The 19,463-nt window shown below is 33.8% G+C and overlaps 1 protein-coding gene and 1 long non-coding RNA gene across 7 annotated transcripts in view; one reads left to right on the forward strand and one right to left on the reverse strand.

Moving 5' to 3' along the window:
• LOC136030146 (uncharacterized) overlaps nucleotides 1-19,463 on the reverse strand; it is a 102,437-nt gene that overhangs the window by 14,033 nt on the left and 68,941 nt on the right. For 4 of the 5 annotated variants that reach the window (XR_010618196.1, XR_010618195.1, XR_010618194.1 and 1 more), the window contains one exon: nucleotides 13,327-13,668. This is a non-coding gene — a long non-coding RNA (uncharacterized LOC136030146). Of the gene's footprint in view, nucleotides 1-13,326; nucleotides 13,669-19,463 lie in introns of those variants that run through there. The other variant, XR_010618198.1, reaches the window with a different exon arrangement.
• Nucleotides 1-19,463, forward strand: part of LOC136030145 (uncharacterized) — a 39,443-nt gene that overhangs the window by 13,906 nt on the left and 6,074 nt on the right. The gene's annotated exons all lie outside the window — the stretch shown is intronic.

Raw genomic sequence — 19,463 nt, forward strand, 5'->3', positions numbered from 1 at the left:
TTTGAAATTAAGGCCTTGTCTATGTCATTTTTATGCTGTTGTAACCTTTTGTCTAGATTCTGATGGGTCCTGCCGACATAGTATTTTCCGCAATCACAGGGTATTTGATAGACCCCTCTTTGGCGAGTAACTGGGGTCTTATCTTTACCCGAATTTAAGAAATTGATGATTTTAAAATTATTAGTAAAAACTACGTACAGATTATTTTTTGTGCAAATATTTTTTAATTTTGTTGTAATCTTTGGGATATACGGAAGATAGACAATATTTGAGGGCTTATCAATAGCCTCACATTGTGAAGTATCTTCTTCGATTTTACAAGAGTGTCTTTTTATTCTACGGCTAATTATTTTATTTACAAAAGGAATGGGGTATCCATTACCAAAAAGAATATCTCTGATAAAATTTATTTCTGCATTTATATATGAATGGGAGCAAATATTTAGGGCACGATCAATGAGGGAAATTACAACTGCTCTTTTAACTTGTGGGGGGTGATTTGAATTAAAGTGAAGATATCTATTGTTTTGTGTTGGCTTTCGATATATAGTAAAATCCAGTTCATCAGCATTACGAATAATTAATACATCTAAAAACGGTAGTTTATTTTCAATTTCAACTTCAAGGGTGAACTGCAAATTTCGGTCATAAGTGTTAAGATGATCTAAGAAGCCCCGAAGTTCAGCTTCCCCATAATTCCAAAGTGAAATTACGTCATCCATATAACGACCCCAATAGACATGTTTTAGGAAATAAGAATTCAATGCCCAATTCTCAAGATTCTCGACGTAAATATTTGCTAGTAGCCCGGATAAAGGTGCCCCCATTGGTAATCCATTTTTTTGTTGATAAAAAGAATCGCGAAATTGAAAATACATAGAAAACTTATTACAAATTTTAACAAGAGTCATTAAAACTTCACAATCAATTCCTGTCGCTGAAGTCTCGATCAAGTGGTAATTTTCTTCTGTTTTGTTTTTTAATAATTCCTCTGAAATAGTTACATCTATATTTGTATACATGGAAACAATGTCGAAACTACTAACTATTGTGTTTTCTGAAATACTTGTGTTGCTAAGTTTTTTAATCAAATCTGCCGAGTTATGAATATAGGAATTTTGAGAATACAATAAAGGTTTGAAAGCTGCACAAAGCCATTTTCCAATATTGGCAGCGGGAGCTTTAGTACAAGCTACAATAGGTCTTAAGGGAATACCCTGTTTATGTATTTTTGGTAAACCTTAGAGTTTAGGACAGAAACTACCACGGGGAAAAAATTTATTGTATAGTTGTGGGGTGATTTTACCATTTTGTTTTAGCTGCTTTAATTCATTTATAATATTATTAGTGAACTGATCAGTAGGATCATGAGTTATTGTTTGATATGTAATTGTGTCATTTAAATGCGAAAAAATTTTGTTGTCATAGTCTGTTGTATTCATGACAACAAGTGAATTGCTTTTGTCTGCTTTAGTTATTATAATAGAAGGATCTTTTCGGAGATTAGATACTATTTTTATGTCATGCAAATTTTCCGGTGTGGAATTGGTAGGAGGCTTAAACTTTTTTTGGCTATTATAGAGGATATTTATTAGACCAGATCTAACTTCATCCGGGTTAGAGACAGAAGGATAGTGTTTATGCAAAGCGGACTCTAGAGAGGAAACTATATCTGCCACAGGAACCTGTTTCGGTAGAAAAGAAAATTTTGGACCTTTTTCTAGTGTTTCGATTTCCTGGGGTTCCAATGTTTTAGAAGAGAGGTTAACGATAGCAGGCCCAGGAGTGAATCTTGGAGAATAAATACGGTTTCTCATCGAAGATTCATTTCGTAAGCCTTCTAATTTTTTATAGAGGCGTTCCTTGGACAAGCGAAAATCGTGGCTAAACAAATTCCTTTCTAATCTAACAACTTGAGCAAAATCAACGGTGGACAGGTTTTCCAGCAAAAAAGTTTCCAACGATTTTCTCTCTGAAGAAATAATATGTCGTTTCTGTTTTTTGTCCTTAATAATATGGACTAGGGTTTTTAACTGTAGTGTATGGGCAAATTGCGCTTCTTTTCGGGTATTTAAATGTAATTTATATCTTAAAGACTTGGGAATAAGGTTTTCCTTTCTACAGGATTCTAAAAATTTTTGTTGATTGATAATAGTAGCATGTTTTTTACCTAGACTAATAAAATAAAAGATATCATAGGTCAACTGCTCCCCATAAGCTAGACGAAAATAGCGACGAAGACCACACTGCCTTTCCATAACAAACAAATACAACGTAGAAACAATAGGGAAAGTTTTTTCAAGACAATGGAAATTATTTATGTAGATATTTCGGCCCTATGTCCAAGGGCCGTCTTCAGCACAATACAATACTATATATATGTATAAAAGAACTTACATCAAATTGTGAGAATTAAAACTGAATATAAAAACACTTATTAAAACATTTTTTTTTTAAATATAGCCCTAGCATCCTTACTTCAGCGAAGTTCAACCAGGACTGGCAAAAAGAATGAAATGAAGAAATATAAACTCATTCAAACTAAAGAGAAATAAAATGATTAGATGCAATTTCTTAAAGCTAATCTTGCTTGTTTAGCAGCCTGTCTCAAAGGCCTTTTCGTAGTTGGTTCAGTACTATTATAAATTGGTTTAGTAAAATATTTTGTTAGATCATTTTTAATTAAATTTGAGTATAAAGAATTTAGTGAGTATTCCCCCAAGTCCCTGTTCAAAGAAATATTTTTATTTATTTTGAGATTAATTTCAATTGATTCTCGAACCACCTGTTTTATTCCCAAACCATTACTAATGAGTGAAGAGTTTTCAAAAAGTATCATGTGGGACGGATTATTAAATATATGCCAACCTAGAGCAGAATCAAAGGAGTTGTTGGAACCATTTGAAATTAAGGCCTTGTCTATGTCATTTTTATGCTGTTGTAACCTTTTGTCTAGATTCTGATGGGTCCTGCCGACATAGTATTTTCCGCAATCACAGGGTATTTGATAGACCCCTCTTTGGCGAGTAACTGGGGTCTTATCTTTACCCGAATTTAAGAAATTGATGATTTTAAAATTATTAGTAAAAACTACGTACAGATTATTTTTTGTGCAAATATTTTTTAATTTTGTTGTAATCTTTGGGATATACGGAAGATAGACAATATTTGAGGGCTTATCAATAGCCTCACATTGTGAAGTATCTTCTTCGATTTTACAAGAGTGTCTTTTTATTCTACGGCTAATTATTTTATTTACAAAAGGAATGGGGTATCCATTACCAAAAAGAATATCTCTGATAAAATTTATTTCTGCATTTATATATGAATGGGAGCAAATATTTAGGGCACGATCAATGAGGGAAATTATCTAAGTCTATGCCATGTGTTCTTGTTACATTCTTGTGTTCCTTAGGACAAAGTCCATAAAAATATCCGTATATGCAAGGAGAAAACCCAACCCTGCTTATCTGTTTATTCAATAAAAAACCAATTGAAAAATTCTTGCATAGGGCCCATGCTAATTTTTTAAGATTTCAAAGATAAGTAAAGAATGACATTCAAGAAAGTGGCAATTCAGAAAAATTGTTATCACGGAAAAAAAGTGTCCGAAATGCCTAAGAAAGGTCAGATAATTTACTTAGATTAATATGTAAGGATTTAATTAGAGACCATAGGAGATAAAGCAAAAATAACTGACAACACTATCTGACAAAATATAACAAAATGACTGAGAAGATACCTAGATACCAGAGATACCTAGATACCTAGATACCATACTCTGGACAAAATAGATTTGATTTCAAAATTATAAGTCAAAATTGCAAACCAGTGAAGTAATGTAAAATTTCTTAACTTTACTAAATTTCTTTTGTGAACATCTGTTCAAGAAGCAATATTTTCAATTTGCCCTTGTTAAACCAAAAATAAAGTTTAAATTGCATAATCTAATATGATTTACCTACAGAGTGTGCCCCAAATATTTGAGAGCCCCAAAAGTGCCAACATACTTTTTTTTTACTAAGGGTCAACCATCAATAGTAATGTATAGCTTGTCGTGTTCGTTGTCATTGATTATTCATATGAACCTTTGTTTAATTACCCATGCTTTAAAAAAAAAAAATAGAAAAAAAGTGCGATATGACGACTACCTGATCCGGAAAACAAGGAAGAATAATTTCTTATTTTGAAGAATATTCTCTGACAATGATGTTTTAAAATGGAAAATCAATAAAATAAGCCCGCTTAACTTTCCACTGCTCAATCAATCATTCCAGTGTTTCTGTTCAAACATAGCGTTGATTGTCTGAGTAACCTATTGTCAAAGAATGTTATTTTAACCGTAAAAATTTTTGGATTAGAATGCCATAACATCATTATAAAGAGATGGATCTCGAGGCTAATAATTGAAAAAAATATACATGGTAAAAGAGGTACCTCATGTCTTGTCTTGTCAGATAAGAAACTAAAGAATTTGTTTTACTATTGTTTATGATTTAATTACATATCAGCAGAGATGCAGCTATAAAAAAAACTATATTGCTCATCTTTGGAAAATAGAAAATGTTCTGCTAACGTTTCCTGGCTAAAAAATTTTTCGGCAAAATTTGAAGGGTGTGTTGAACATCTATCTTATACTTATACAGATTAGGCAACTAAATAAACTCCTAGAATCTATGCGATTCAGGATCTATCAAACTGTTCTCAAACTCAAGCCACCAGTCTACGGAGTTGGGAATTTCTTAAAAAAAACAAATACTGAAAATGTAACTGCTGCATTATTTGCGACTAACTAAAAAAGTGGGCAGTCGCCAAGTTGTTATTATACTAGCAACTGAGGAAAGTAAAACAACTAAGGTCACTTCTCAATGATAAATATTAACTATATTTCAAGATGTGTATTTACCTGTTTTAGTGTAGCACTCTCTATATGAAGTGAATTCGACTTTGATATTCGAAATTTTGCCATTTCCGCCTCAAGTAATTCCAATTTTGATTTAATCATTAACATTTTGTCTTCATTACCTTTTTCGACTCTTTCCAATTTTTTAACTAGATTAGCATTAATGCCAAATATCTTTGACATTCCGTGATTTGTTTTTTTGACTTTTTCCAATTCTTTAACTAGATTAGCATTAATATTATACATCTTTGACATTTTGTCTTCATTTCTTTTTAAAAAATTTTTAGCCAGGAAACGTTAGCAGAACATTTTCTATTTTCCAAAGATGAGCAATATAGTTTTTTTATAGCTGCATCTCTGCTGATATGTAATTAAATCATAAACAATAGTAAAACAAATTCTTTAGTTTCTTATCTGACAAGACAAGACCTGAGGTACCTCTTTTACCATGTATATTTTTTCAATTATTAGCCTCGAGATCCATCTTTTTATAATGATGTTATGGCATTCTAATCCAAAAATTTTTACGGTTAAAATAACATTCTTTGACAATAGGTTACTCAGACAATCAACCCTATGTTTGAACGGAAACACTGGAATGATTGATTGAGCAGTGGAAAGTTAAGCGGGCTTATTTTATTGATTTTCCATTTTAAAACATCATTGTCAGAGAATATTCTTCAAAATAAGAAATTATTCTTCCTTGTTTTCTGGATCAGGTAGTTGTCATATCGCACTTTTTTTCTATTTTTCTTTTTAAAGCATGGGTAATTAAACAAAGTTTCATATATTTCTCTGTAGGTAAATCATATTAGATTATGCAATTTAAACTTCATTTTTGATTTAACAAGTGCAAATTGAAAATATTGCTTCTTGAACAGATATTCACAAAAGAAATTTAGTAAAGTTAAGAAATTTTACATTACTTCACTGGTTTGCAATTTTGACTTATAATTTTGAAATCAAATCTATTTTGTCCAGAGTATGGTATCTAGGTATCTTCTCAGTCATTTTGTTATATTTTGTCAGATAGTGTTGTCAGTTATTTTTGCTTTATCTCCTATGGTCTCTAATTAAATCCTTACATATTAATCTAAGTAAATTATCTGACCTTTCTTAGGCATTTCGGACACTTTTTCTTTTGGCATTTCGGACAATTTTTCTGAATTGCCACTTTCTTGAATGTCATTCTTTTCTTATCTTTGAAATCTTAGAAAATTAGCATGGGCCCTATGCAAGAAATTTTTCAATTGGTTTTTTATTGAATAAACAGATAAGCAGGGCTGGGTTTTCTCCTCGCATATACGGATATTTTTATGGACTTTGTCCTAAGGAACACAAGAATGTAACAAGAACACATGGCATAGACTTAGATTGTGCTGATGATTTGAGCGTCACAGATGAGTATATGAGCAAAATGAATTATTGTTTGAGGGTTTTAAGAGGTCCTTGTCAAACAGTTCGTGGTAACGAACTGTAGTAAGGAGCGACCCGGGTCATTAGTAGCCAAAACTCTAAAAAAAGAACTTTGTTAACAATAGCTACTTCAAAAGAATCACATTTTACTGCTGATTTTAAATATATATATTTCATCAAGTTTAGTCTTACCCATCAAAAGTTACGAGCCTGAGAAAATTTGGCCTATTTTAGAAAATAGGGGGAAACACCCCATAAAAGTCATAGAATCTTAACGAAAATCACACCATCAGATTAAGTGTATCAAAGAACCATACCGTAGAAGTTTCAAGCTCCTATCTACAAAAATATGGAATTTTGTATTTTTTGCCAGAAGGCAGTTCATGGATGTGTGTTTGTTTGTTTGTTTTTTGTTGTTTTTTTCCCAGTGATGATCTTATCGACCCAGTGGTCCTAGAATGTTGCAAGAGGGCTCATTCTAAGGGAAATAAAAAGTTGTAGTGCCCTTTTTAAGTGACCAAAAAATTGGAGGGCACCTTGGCCCACTCCGCGCTAATAATTTTTCCAAAATCATTGGATCAAAATTCTGAGATAACCATTTTATTCAGCATAGTCGAAAAACCTTATAACTATGTCTTTGAGGACGACTTACTCCCCCCACAGTCCCCGTGGGAGGGGCTACAACTTAAAAACTTCGACCTTTGCTTACATGTAGTAATGACTATTGGGAAGAGTACAGACGTTTTCAGACGGATTTTTTTGGTTGGGGGGGGGGGAATGTTGAGAAGAGAGAGATATGTTGGGGGAGCTTTCCATGGAGAAATTTGTCATGGGGGAGAAAATTTCCATGAAGGGAGCGCATGATTTTGTAGCATTATTTAAAGAAAAATAATAAAAAAATATGAAAAAGTTTTTTCATCAGAAAGTAAGGAGCAGCATTAAAACGAACAAAAATTACTACGCATATGAGGGGATTCGTCCCCTCCTCAATACCTCACTCTTTACGCTAAAGTATTTTCAGTAATTTCAACTATTTATTCTACGGCCTTTGTGATTCAGGGGTCATTCTTAAGGAATTGGGACAAAACTTAAGCTTTGTTGTAAGGAGCGAGGTACTGCTGAGGGGATAAACTCCCTCATATACGTAATAAAAACATACGAAAACAAAAGTTCGTTACTTAAGCTAATTCGTAAGTTACGTATATTTTTTACTAATAAAAACGTTTGTAAGAAATTAAATGTTCTAGTTACCTTTTTAAGTAACCAAAAAACTGGGGGGGGGGCGACTAGGCCTTCTCCGTCGCTCCTTTTTTCCAAAATCATTCGATAAAACTATGAGAAAGCCATTTAGCCAAAAAATAAATATGCAAATATTGTTTTAATTATTCATATGCGGAGAGCCAAAATCAAAACATGCATTAATTCAAAAATGTTCAGAAATTAAATAAAAAAAATTAAGTTTTTTTAACTGAAAGTAAGGAGCGACATTAAAATTTAAAACAAACAGAAATTAATTCGTATATGAAAGGGGCTGGTCCCTCCTCAACGCCCCAATCTTTACACTGAAGTTTTTTACTGTTTTAAAAAGTAGAGTTGAGAGAAAGTGTCACACTTTAGCGGAAAGAGCGGGGCGTTGAGGAGGGACCAGCCCCTTTCATATACAAAGTAATGTCTGTTCGTTTTAAGTTTTAATGTCGCTCCTTACTTTCAGTTAAAAAAAACTTGTTTTTTTCTATTTAATTGCTATTAAAGGACGAGATCGAAATATTTTTAACTGAACGAAAATGTGAATTTGCTGTTTCTTTTTCAAAATGAGTTGTGGCTATCCAAGCTGTGTTATTTGTCATATATTTTTGCAAAGTTAAACGATCTTAACTTGTCTCTTCAAGGAAAAAATTGCGATATATTTACTTCAAACGATAAAATTGAAAGTTTTTTTTAAAAAGATCAGCATTTGGAAAAGTAGGATCGAAAAAAATTCGTTCAAAATGTTTTTCAGTGTCGAAAATTTTGTAATTGAGAAAATTCATCGTAAGACTTTTATTACTAAAACTATTGTAGATCACAGTTCTGGACATACTTTATATTAAATATTGATTTACAAAAAAATAGTTTGGATTCAATAGCGGTTTTTGATTGGCTTAAGTGAGATTGATCATCTGCCACTTAAAGGTCAAGAGGAATTTGCTGAGCTTTCGTGTGACTCAAACTTAAAACTATAATTCAAGAAAAAAAGCCCTTGACTAAATTCTGGATCGGAACTAGAACTGAATTTCCCACAATCGCCGATATGACGTTAAATGTATTTCAGCCATTCAATACCACATTTTTATGTCAAGCTACTTTCTCAGCTCTAACACACATTAAATCCCAATATCGTTCATCGATAAAAATGTTGAAGAGGTCTTACGTCCAGCAGTTTCAAACATTACACCAAGATTTGATTTGTTATGCCATAAAAAAACAGGCACATCCATCTCATTAATTTTTTAACGTAAACTTTAATTTAATATTTACCCCGCAATGACTTGGATATATTCGAGAGAATTAAGACGGTCAGAATCCACTTTTGTTTTTGAAACTGTAATAAAAACATTTCTATAACATATTGTGCAAATTTCAATTTTAGATTTTTATATGTTTCAAAACGAATTCTAAATTTACATATTTTTATATGCATATGTATATTGCTACCAAATAAATATATCCTCAAAAAATATTAATTTATTTTTCTTTTATATTCGTTGGGGTCGTTAAGAAATTAGCAATCATAAATGGGAACGGGAATTACAAAAGTAGGGGAATAATTGGGGATCGTGTGAAGAGTAAAAAGGAGAGACTTTGGTGTCACAAATGAGGGTAAGACTGGAGGAAGTTTTAGGGTGATGGTGAGGGAGGGGTCCAAAGGGCTATCTGGATCATTATTCTGGGAACTTGATGGGGGAAAATCCCTGCCAAAATCAGATAACCTATCACGAAAGTAAAACAGTTCAAAACAGGAATGAAACCTTTTTATTGACAGTGAATAGATACAAAATTATTTAACTGGATATTTCGAACATATATACAGTGTTCATCATCAGCAGTAAAACTAAAAGACATGAATAAAAATAAAACAAAATTTATACCTGATAAACCAATTACATATAGTTTATTGCTCTTATTTTTGCAATGCAACAGCGGAGGCAAATCTATTTGACTTTTTTGGTTCCGGTTCATTAGAATTATCTGACATATTACGTGGACAGAGTTCATAGCTCTTAGGTGAGGTGGTATTTACTTTATTTGACCTCAGTAAATTATCATAAATTGAGTTTAATCCAAATTCACCTGTATCTCTGTTTATGGAATTATTCTTGAATGATTTTTTTTTAATTTGGATTGTTTCCCTGAAAATTTACTTTAAACCTTGGTCCCTAGAAATTAAAGAATTCACCAAAGAGCTCTGACCTCTGTCCACGTAATATGTCAGATAATTCTAATGAACCGGAACCGAAAAGGTCAAAGAGATTTGCCTCCGCTGTTGCATCGAAAAAAAAATAAGAGCAATAAACTATATGTAATTGGTTTATTAGGTATAAATTTTGTTTTATATTTATTCATGTCTTTTAGTTTTACTGCTGATGATGAGCACTGCATATGTGTTCAAAATATCCAGTTAAATAATTTTTTACCTATTCACTGTCAACAAAAAGGTTTCATCCCTATTTTGAACTGTTTTACTTTCATCATGGAAAGGTAGCGTGGTCTTCGAAGTTATCTAAGATAACCTATCCTGCTTATTTGAGGGGAAAGTCAGTGATAATTGCGAAAGAGGCCGGTCCTTCGGTAGGGGGGCTCTGCTGTTTTGAAGGGAGAATGGGTTCTTTGTGATCGGAGAAAACCGACTAGGGGGCCAGTCATTGCACCCCACCTTGCAAAGTTTTTTGGATGGGAATAAGGTAAAGGTTCAATCAGGCAAGGACTCGCAGGTTTTTCATGGATTAGCCTAGTCCGGGGGAGAACTCTTGTCTGGGTATGGAAACGTGGGCGAAACTACAAGTTCTGACTGCAACACAAGTTAAAATACTAAATAAATCTAAATGATCAAAAGAGCAGTTGCTATTTCTACAACTTTTCGACCTAAAATCGTGGCATACATGTAAAAATTTGCAATTCTTTTTCATTTTACAAAAACCACTCTAAATATCTACATAGTATCTATAACAATCTACATAGCAAATCTACATTGAATTTGCAAGGTCGCTGTGTAACCTGATTTGCATTCACAGCATTCAAATTTTGAGTTACTTCAGTAAATTTTGGCTGTGGGCTATAATGCGTTGAACTTGGCACTAAATCAAGGTTATTGTCTTTTGGTGAGATTTTGCAGGTACAGAGACGGCTAATATGTGGTAAACGTGGCACTAAAGCAAAGTCATTTGCATGTGATGAGTTGCTGCTTGAATTTTGATTAGGATAATAACAGTTGCTTGGTGGTGGACTTTTTTCAACAGGGGTGGAAGGTTGTGTTATTTTGTGGATATGTAGTTGGTCATTTAGTTGATTTATTGTTGCCGCACTTGTGAGTGATTCTTCAATCAGCTTCTTTATTTGAATACTGAGGGAGCACAGGTTTTTGCGAAAAGAAGTCAACTCAAGCTCCATTTTAGCTATGCAAGCCTATCAAAGCTCAATATCCGACTGAACCCGGGAAATTTCATTGTTTTGCTTGGTCAGTTCCTGATAGGAAGTACTAGACTCAGTCGGAATTTTGTTGAGTTCATCTTGAATGTTTGAAGCTTTTGAATCTTTCTCACTTCGCCGAACAATTTCGTTGTTCTTACGAACGGTCTCACAAAAGAAGGCTACTTCCTGATAGAGCTTGACACAATTAGTACATGAAGGGGTACTTGAAACCTTAGAACTTATTCCAGGTGTAGTGTTTCTGGTGCTTCCAACACAGGTTAGATTAACTTTGGTTGCTTTCGTTTTACCGAAAATATGGGTTACAGTTACCTCAGGTTTTGACTTAAAACTGTTTGTGGACAAGCGGATATGTGGGACACTTGCTAACTGACAGGAGAGGCAAAGTCAGTCAGGTTGGGCTTCACGTTCCCCAGTTGTTATATTGGCATATTTGACGTGTAGACACTGAGAGCATTTACCGCTTTGAACTGTTCCTGTTGTTACTCTTATTCTACACTCAGGGCAAATAAATACAGTTTTTTCAGGTTTGCCCATTCTTAAGTAAATCAATAATAAAACAGCAGATATCAAGTGAGAGAGGGAGAGGGGAACAGTAATAGCCGAGCCAGAAAAGATTTGAAGTGAGTGCAATGACATGAGTGGATCTTCAACCAGTAAAGACTTGCAAGGTCAGAACAGGCACTGGTTCTTCCTTTAGTAAAGTCTAGTCCACTCTCGTGTTATCACTGAGAGCCTATCATAATTTTCGAAAATATTTACCGCGACACTATCTCCCAGTATCAAGTCCATAAGTCATGCAAATTTGTCTGCTAGAGTTCTATAACAGGGTTCATCCGAAGTCTTGACTCGTAAATTTTCTTATGTAATATTGCCTAAATGTAAGTTGAATTTCTAATGAAAGTCGCGAAATCCGCTTCGCCTTCAAGAATTTTGTTCTGTACAAATTATCTTAATTTTAATGCTTTAGTGACGAAGATATCTTTTGACGACGATTGCTGTACATTTCATCAAATTATCCAGACTTTTATACACGTCTAATAAATGAACTTATCCATGTTTAAACGTTTATTTGTTTGTTTTGTGACTTGTGTAAAATATGGTATCAATTGATCAATCAAAATGCACTTTTAACTTTCAAAATAGACCAGTTACTTTCTATCCTTTACTATCCTTTCTTCTATGCACCTTGCGCCATTGCTACCTTCGCAGCCCCTTTCTTTAATAGTACTGGAAACCGGTGGGAGTGCTGGAAATACGCAGTACGTTGATAAGTATGCCAGTGAAAAATATAGCACGGTGGTAGTAGGTACATTACCTTATTGCATTTAGCCAAATAAATTCACGATATCGCTAAATTTAATTATTTGTTGGTTTTAAAAGAACATACCAATGGAATGTTTTCAGGCAGTATTGAGCAAGAGTATCGGAATATGTATTCAGAAGTATTGCCTGACGATTAGCTGGAGGTTGTAAGACCTCAGTTTGCAATGGCTTCACTTGGTGACAGGCATATTGTTTACCCTGAAGAACCGGTGAGGGCCCAGCTCACTTAACTTGTTACAATTATTGACAGACTATATGGCATTTACCCATTCCTCAAAAACCTTATATTAAAATATTAGGTTTTTTAATATGATTAAATAGAAAACAAAGGTCGTATCCAGGGGAGTGGCATTTAGGTTGGTTTGAACCCCTTTCCCAACGAGTGCTGGTCAGACTCACAAAAACATTACAAAAATGCGTACAAACGAATTTTTGATAAACTTTTTAGGTTCTATGTGCCACCCCTCCCCCAAAAAAAACTGTAATATGGTCCTGTAGGGGACACTGCTTTAAATTCATGTGTAAGGATCGACGTATGGTCACAAGAAGAAATTGAGATTATAGGTGGTTGAATTGGGAAAGGATTCTCGGAGTGGCAGTCATATTATATATCATGAAAAATAATGAAGAATTCAACTCGTTTATTTCATATAATTTAACCGAGAGTGTGTGTAGCTTGCGATTAAACAAATTACTCAGTATTATCTGAATTTCTAATAACAAATGAGGCGGAAAACACCTGTGAGAGAGAGAGAGTGAGAGTGAGAGGGTGATAATTTTGCTTGGAAACTTCAAGATCTATAACCCAAACTTTTTTCTTTCTTTTTTTTTATAGCTGCATAAGACTTTTGTGAAACGACCATCGTAAAATTTAGCAAGCCTTATGATTCCCTATGCATGTATTTTTTTTTTGTAAGACTAAAGTATGAATCATGGGATATTAATAAATTACTAAGAACCTCAGATCGACTTTTGAAAATACATGTCTCATAATAATCCTAAACACACTTTGGACAGATCAACTTTCAAATGATGCGATTCAAAAAAAAAAAAACAGATTCTTATTACTGAAATCATCTGCCAACCTTGGTGGTAATATGCAGGCCATTCTTGAGAACTGGGTATGTGGGAAACTCCAAGACAACCTTCCTGTGTTGATCTACAGTATCGATGAAGGAGGGAGGGGGGTCGTTCAAACACTATGCCACAATCAGATCTGCGCTGTCTTATTAAATACCTGCAATGGTTTGGGTGGATGTGCAGGCAGGAGCAGGGTACCACGATGACTGGAGACTCTTTATCGGTGGGCTAGGTGCCTTCAGAGGTATATAAACATCCTAGGCAAGAGAAAAAAAGTAGATTAATGCAAGAATCAAACTATAGCAAAATAAATGATGATATCTGTAGTGAATGAAAATTCAGTAGTAACCTATCACAATGTGCCACTAATTATGAAAAGGGGTACGGTATTAAAATAGGGCTTAAAAGAATTTTGCATCAAATAATCGACTTTAGCTCGAGATCTTAGCTCTTTAGTTGCTAATAAAACTATTTCATTGCAAAACCTTACCCTAAAACATTATATTCAACCACACGATCTGAACGGCACTCTGAAATACGCAAATGAAAATGTATCCACGCTCAAACGCTTGTTATTAGGTGGTCGAATTAAAAAAAAAAGAAAAAACACTCTAGAATCTCTCGAAGTGTTGCATATTTTTATTTCTGTTACAAAATTTATAGCTATCGCGAATCAAAATGTCGTTGCCATTCAGACTAGCAAGAGATATCAATGAATTTTTATATAGAATTTGCAAAAGCTGCAAATGTTTAGAATATGGGGTGCCCAGCACTAAAAGAAGTAACTAATATTATAAATATTAACTATGAATTACATTAGCTAACATTATTATTGAGGTTGTATTTAATGTGAAATCGAATTTTAAACTAAAATTGCAATAATCAGTGTTATTAATGCTGAATAAAATAATAAAATACTTTTATTAGAAATCAATGGATAAAGCTATTTTTTCAAAACACAAAAAGGTGGATAAATTGGAGTATACAGATGAAAATAAAGAACTATATGCACTAAATGGCATGCACAGCTTTTTTTTGAAAATCTGCCTAAATATAAATATATTCCAATCAATATATAAATAAAACGACATAAAAAGGGAATGTAGGGGGGGGGGGGGAGCTATTGAACTCCTCACACCATACTGGAAAATTTTGAGGAATTTTCAAGAAAATATGTTAAAACGGCTGAACATGCTCGATTTTTCATATCGTCTGATCACCTTGAATTTACTTTCCAGCTCCCAAACCCTCTCTAAATTTCAGATTATATTCAAAAATAAAAATAATAAGTTTATTAATAATGAATCAATAGTTATAATTAACTAGTAGATAACATTTGACAACTTTTTCCATATCTGTTACTGATATACCGTTTTTCCTGTTTATTTCCTTTTATAATTTTTTTTCTTACGAAGGTACCTTTACTAACAGGTCATTGCAGCAACAGGCCTCTCGAAGACAACAGAGCTTGAGGCAAGGTATGCTTCTCCTCCCCCTGACGTGAATCCAGTTTATCCTTTCTTTTTATCCTTTTTCAGACGCTAAAATAATACGTTCTTTATTCCATTATAATTTTTGAAATATCAAACTTACGCAATAGCATAATCATCCTGTTAGTCTTTAGTTTTAAGTGACGTTTTCATTTGCAATTCAATGTCATTTTTCTGTTTCTTGTTCCATGCCTTTTTTCTTAGAAGTTCAGAGACATTTGCTTTCTTTTGTGATTTTGCATGTGTCACAGATGCTTAAAAAAATTCTCTTTCCTGTTTATCCTTCACAGACTCACAAAAGTTAAGCCAACACTTCATTCTATCATTAATTTGCTTTGTCTTCAAACTGCAGGTTTCATCGTGCAACATTTTCTTCTGCAACTCAATGAGATCTTGCTGTTTCCTGGTCCATGTCTTTTTCTTTATCTATTCGGAGTCATTTGCCGCCTTTTGTAATTTTGCATTCGTTATACATACATCTAGCCTAACGCACATGACTTTTCTTCTCGCCTGAATTCAACTCTTCTTTCCTGTTTGTCCTCACAAACGCGAAAATAACTTCATTTTGTTTGAAGGTGGTTCAAAATGCAGGCATGAATTCCTTTTCTCCTACCTGTGCGTCTTTGCAGACGCTAAAATAACACTTGTTCATTCTTGGGTCGAAAGTCGGCAATTTTAATGGAATTAAATAATTATTCTCTGATTCAATTCCCTCTTCCTGTTTATCCTTCACAAACTCACAAAAGTTAAGCCAACACTTCATTCTATTGTTAATTTGCTTTGTCTTCAAACTGCATGTTTCACTGTGCAACATTTTCTTCTGCAACTCAATGAGATCTTGCTGTTTCCTGGTCCATGTCTTTTTCTTTAGCTATTCGGAGTCATTTCTTGCCTTTTGTAATTTTACATTCGTTATACATACATCTAGCCTAACACACATGACTTTTCTTCTCGCATGAATTCAACTCTTCTTTCCTGTTTGTCCTCGCAAATGCCAAAATAACTTCATTGTGTTTCAAGGTGGTTAAAAATGCAGGCATGAATTCTTTTTCTCCTACCTGTGCGTCTTCACAGACGCTGAAATAACACTTGTTCATTCTTGGGTCGAAAGTCGGCAATTTTAATGGAATTAAATAATTATTCTCTGATTCAATTCCCTCTTCCTGTTTATCCTTCACAGATTCACGAACGCTAAACTAACGTGTTTCTCCAATCCATTATAATTTTGCCTTTTCTTCTAACAGTAGATTTCGTTGCGCTATGTTTTCCTTTGCAATTGAATGTGATCTTTGCTATTTCTTGTTTCTTGGCTTTTTCTTTAGCTGTTGAGAGTCATTTGACATGCTAAAAACGACACTGCCGTTCATGAGAAAGGGAAGGGGGTGATGTAATTTATGTTTTTGAGATCTATATAAATATGTCGTCACTCATATGATTTTTTTTTTTCAAAATTAGGGCACAAAGCGACTTTTATTAAACTTATGACCCACCTAAATCGTTTTTTCAGGCCAGAAATCCCCAGAGAATGATAATTTAAAAACAATGGAGCTGTTTTAAAGAAAAAAATTATAAATAAATAAATATATACACAGTTGCTTTTTTTAAGATATTAATTTAAAGAAGTTTTTAAGAAGTTTTTGAAAGAACAGTAAATGCCATGTGAAACTGAAGATCAACAGAAATAAAGTTCTATAATATTTGAAATTAAAAAAGACCCTATTAAAAAAAATGAAACCCAAAACGAACAGAAATCAAATGAACAGTCATAGCAAACAAACAAACAACAGGTACCATATAAATGAATAAACAAATCTTAAAACGTGTAAAACAAATTGAAAATGCAAACCAAGCCTAAAACGAACAGGAATTAAATAAACAATCATGATCAGGTACTAATATAAATAAATTAATCTTAAAACGATTCAAACTTAAATTAAGTATGTAAAACGAGCTTAAAACTTACACAAATCACTACAAAGAAGAAAATATATAATAAAATAAAAGAAGAGGTTGGCTACTGTCCCCTTCCCTAAATGTAAAAGTATTAAGCCTACTGTGTCATTGGCGTTTTACTAAAAACTATGTGTATCTTGAATAGTTTTGGAGAAACTTATGAAATTGAACTACATATTCGACATATAATGATATTAATTGCTGAGATCTCATCAGTTCAAGATTTTATTTCATTGTAATTTTCATTTTATGTTCGATATTGTAATATGTACAACAGAAAATATTTGCAGCATAATTCCTCTTAGTAAAGCGTCAATGACGTAGAAAGCCTTATACTTTAAAGCTAGGGAAGGAGGCAGTAGCCAAACAGGCTTTGAGTAGATTGGGCTGGAGGAGGAGTCTGCGTAGCTGTATTGGCCTCTGGCGTTTTGGTGCCGAAGTGAGTTGTTAGGATGCTTACCTTAGACCTTAGACCTTAGATCCTCCAGAGCCAGGGGTGGCTCATAGGGCGTCTACGAAACCTCGCCAGACATCTCGGAGCTGAGCTGCAGCCATGACGTCCTCCCACTGTGGTTGAAGAGACAACTCCGCATTTCTCAGGTCTCGGTCGTACTGTCAAACGACCGATGTTAGGATGCTAGTAGTAGTAATAGTATAAAGGAAGTTATAGATCTTATAACGATTGATTTTAAAATCTAGATTGAAAGTGCTAACAACCTGAAGAACAGTTTTAGTGACCAAGACTTGGACACTCGAGTAAAAATTTAGCCCTTAACTGGCCCTCCAGAAAATTTAAACTAGGATGAAATCGGCACTGAGGTATTGGTTTTTGAGATCACTTAACTAACACTGACTCCACGGATCTCAATGCATTTGACCCACTTAATTTTATTCTCAAAAAGGATCTGCTTGACGCACTTCTTAATGTTTGTGTTACTTCAAGGATGTATTGTACTCTTTCAACGACATCTGCTGAATGTGGAAGTAGTTTTAGCAAATTTAAATTGACTAGAAAATATTTAAGAAGTTTGATGCATTAAGAAAGACTGTCTAACCTTTTGATACTATTAGTATCAGTATCAATACAAAGTCATTTAACTACTTCAACTGATCAAACAGTTCGTGGTAACAAACTGTAGTAGGGAGCGACCCAGCTCAATAGTAACCAAAACTCTAAAAAGCAGATTTTCATACCAATAGTTACATCAAAAGAATCGCATTTTAATGGTGATTTTAAATATATAAGTTTCATCAAGTTTAGTTTTACCCATCAAAAGTTACGAGCCTGAGAAAATCCGCCCTATTTTAGAAAATAAGGTGAAACACTCCCTAAAAGTCATAGAATCTTAATGAAAATCACACCATCAGATTCAGCGTATAAGAGAATCATATTGTACAAGTTCTTGATCTTATCTACAAAAATGTGGAATTTTGTATTTTTTGCCAGAAGACAAATCACGGATGCGTGTTTATTATTTTTTTTTCTTTTTCTCAGGATGATCGCATCGACCCAGTGGTCCCAGAATTTTGCGAGAGGGCTCATTCGAACGGAAATGAAAAGTTCTAGTGCCCTTTTTCATTGACCAAAAAATCGGAGGGCACATAGGCCCCCTCCTACGCTCATTTTTTTCCCAAAGTAGTCCAAACAAAATTGTGAGATAGCCATTTTATTCAGCATAGTCGAAAAACCTTATAACTATGTCTTTGGGGACGACTTACTCCCCCACAGTCCCCGTGGGAGGGGCTGCAAGTTGCAAATTTTGACCAGTGTTTGCATATATTAATGGTTTTTGGGAAGTTTAGAGACGTTTTCAGGGGGATTTTTTGGTTGGGAGGGGTTGGGGTTGAGAAGAGGGGGCTATGTGGGGGGAAATTTTCCATGGAGGAATTTGTCATGGGGGAAGAAGATTTCCATAAAGGGGGTACATCATTTTCTAGCATTATTTAAAAAAAAAACAATGAGAAAATAAATATTATTTTTTTTTCAACTTGAAGTATGGAGTAGCATTAAAACATAAAACAAACAGAAAATATTACGCATATAAGGGGTTCACCTCCTCCTAATACCTCACTTTTTACGCTAAAGGAATTTTAGTAATTTCAACTATTTATTCTACGGCCTTTGTGATTCAGGGGACAAAATTTAAGCTTTAATGCAAAGAGTTATTGACGAGGTATTGACGAGTGGGCGAACCTTCTCATATACGTAATAAAAACATACGAACATAGAAGTTTGTTGCGTAAGCTAATTTGTAAGTTATGTATATCTTTTACTAATGAAAACGTTCCTAAAAACTAAAAGTTCTAGTTGCATTTTTAAGTACTCAAAAAATTGGAGAGCAACTGGGCCTCCTTCCCCTTCTTTTTTCGCAAAATCATTCGATCAAAACTATAGGAAAGCCATTTAGCCAAATAAATAAATATACAAATTTCACTTTAATTATTCATCTGCGGAGAGCCGAAATCAAAACATGGATTAACTAAAAAACGTTGAGAAATTAAATAAAAAAAACAAGTTTTTTTAACTGAAAGTAAGGGGTGACATTAAAACTTAAAACGAACAGAAATTACCTCGTATATGAAAGGGGCTGCTCCTTCTTCAACGCCCT

This window comes from Artemia franciscana, chromosome 8 (genome assembly GCF_032884065.1).
Source record: "Artemia franciscana chromosome 8, ASM3288406v1, whole genome shotgun sequence".
NCBI lineage: Eukaryota > Metazoa > Arthropoda > Branchiopoda > Anostraca > Artemiidae > Artemia > Artemia franciscana.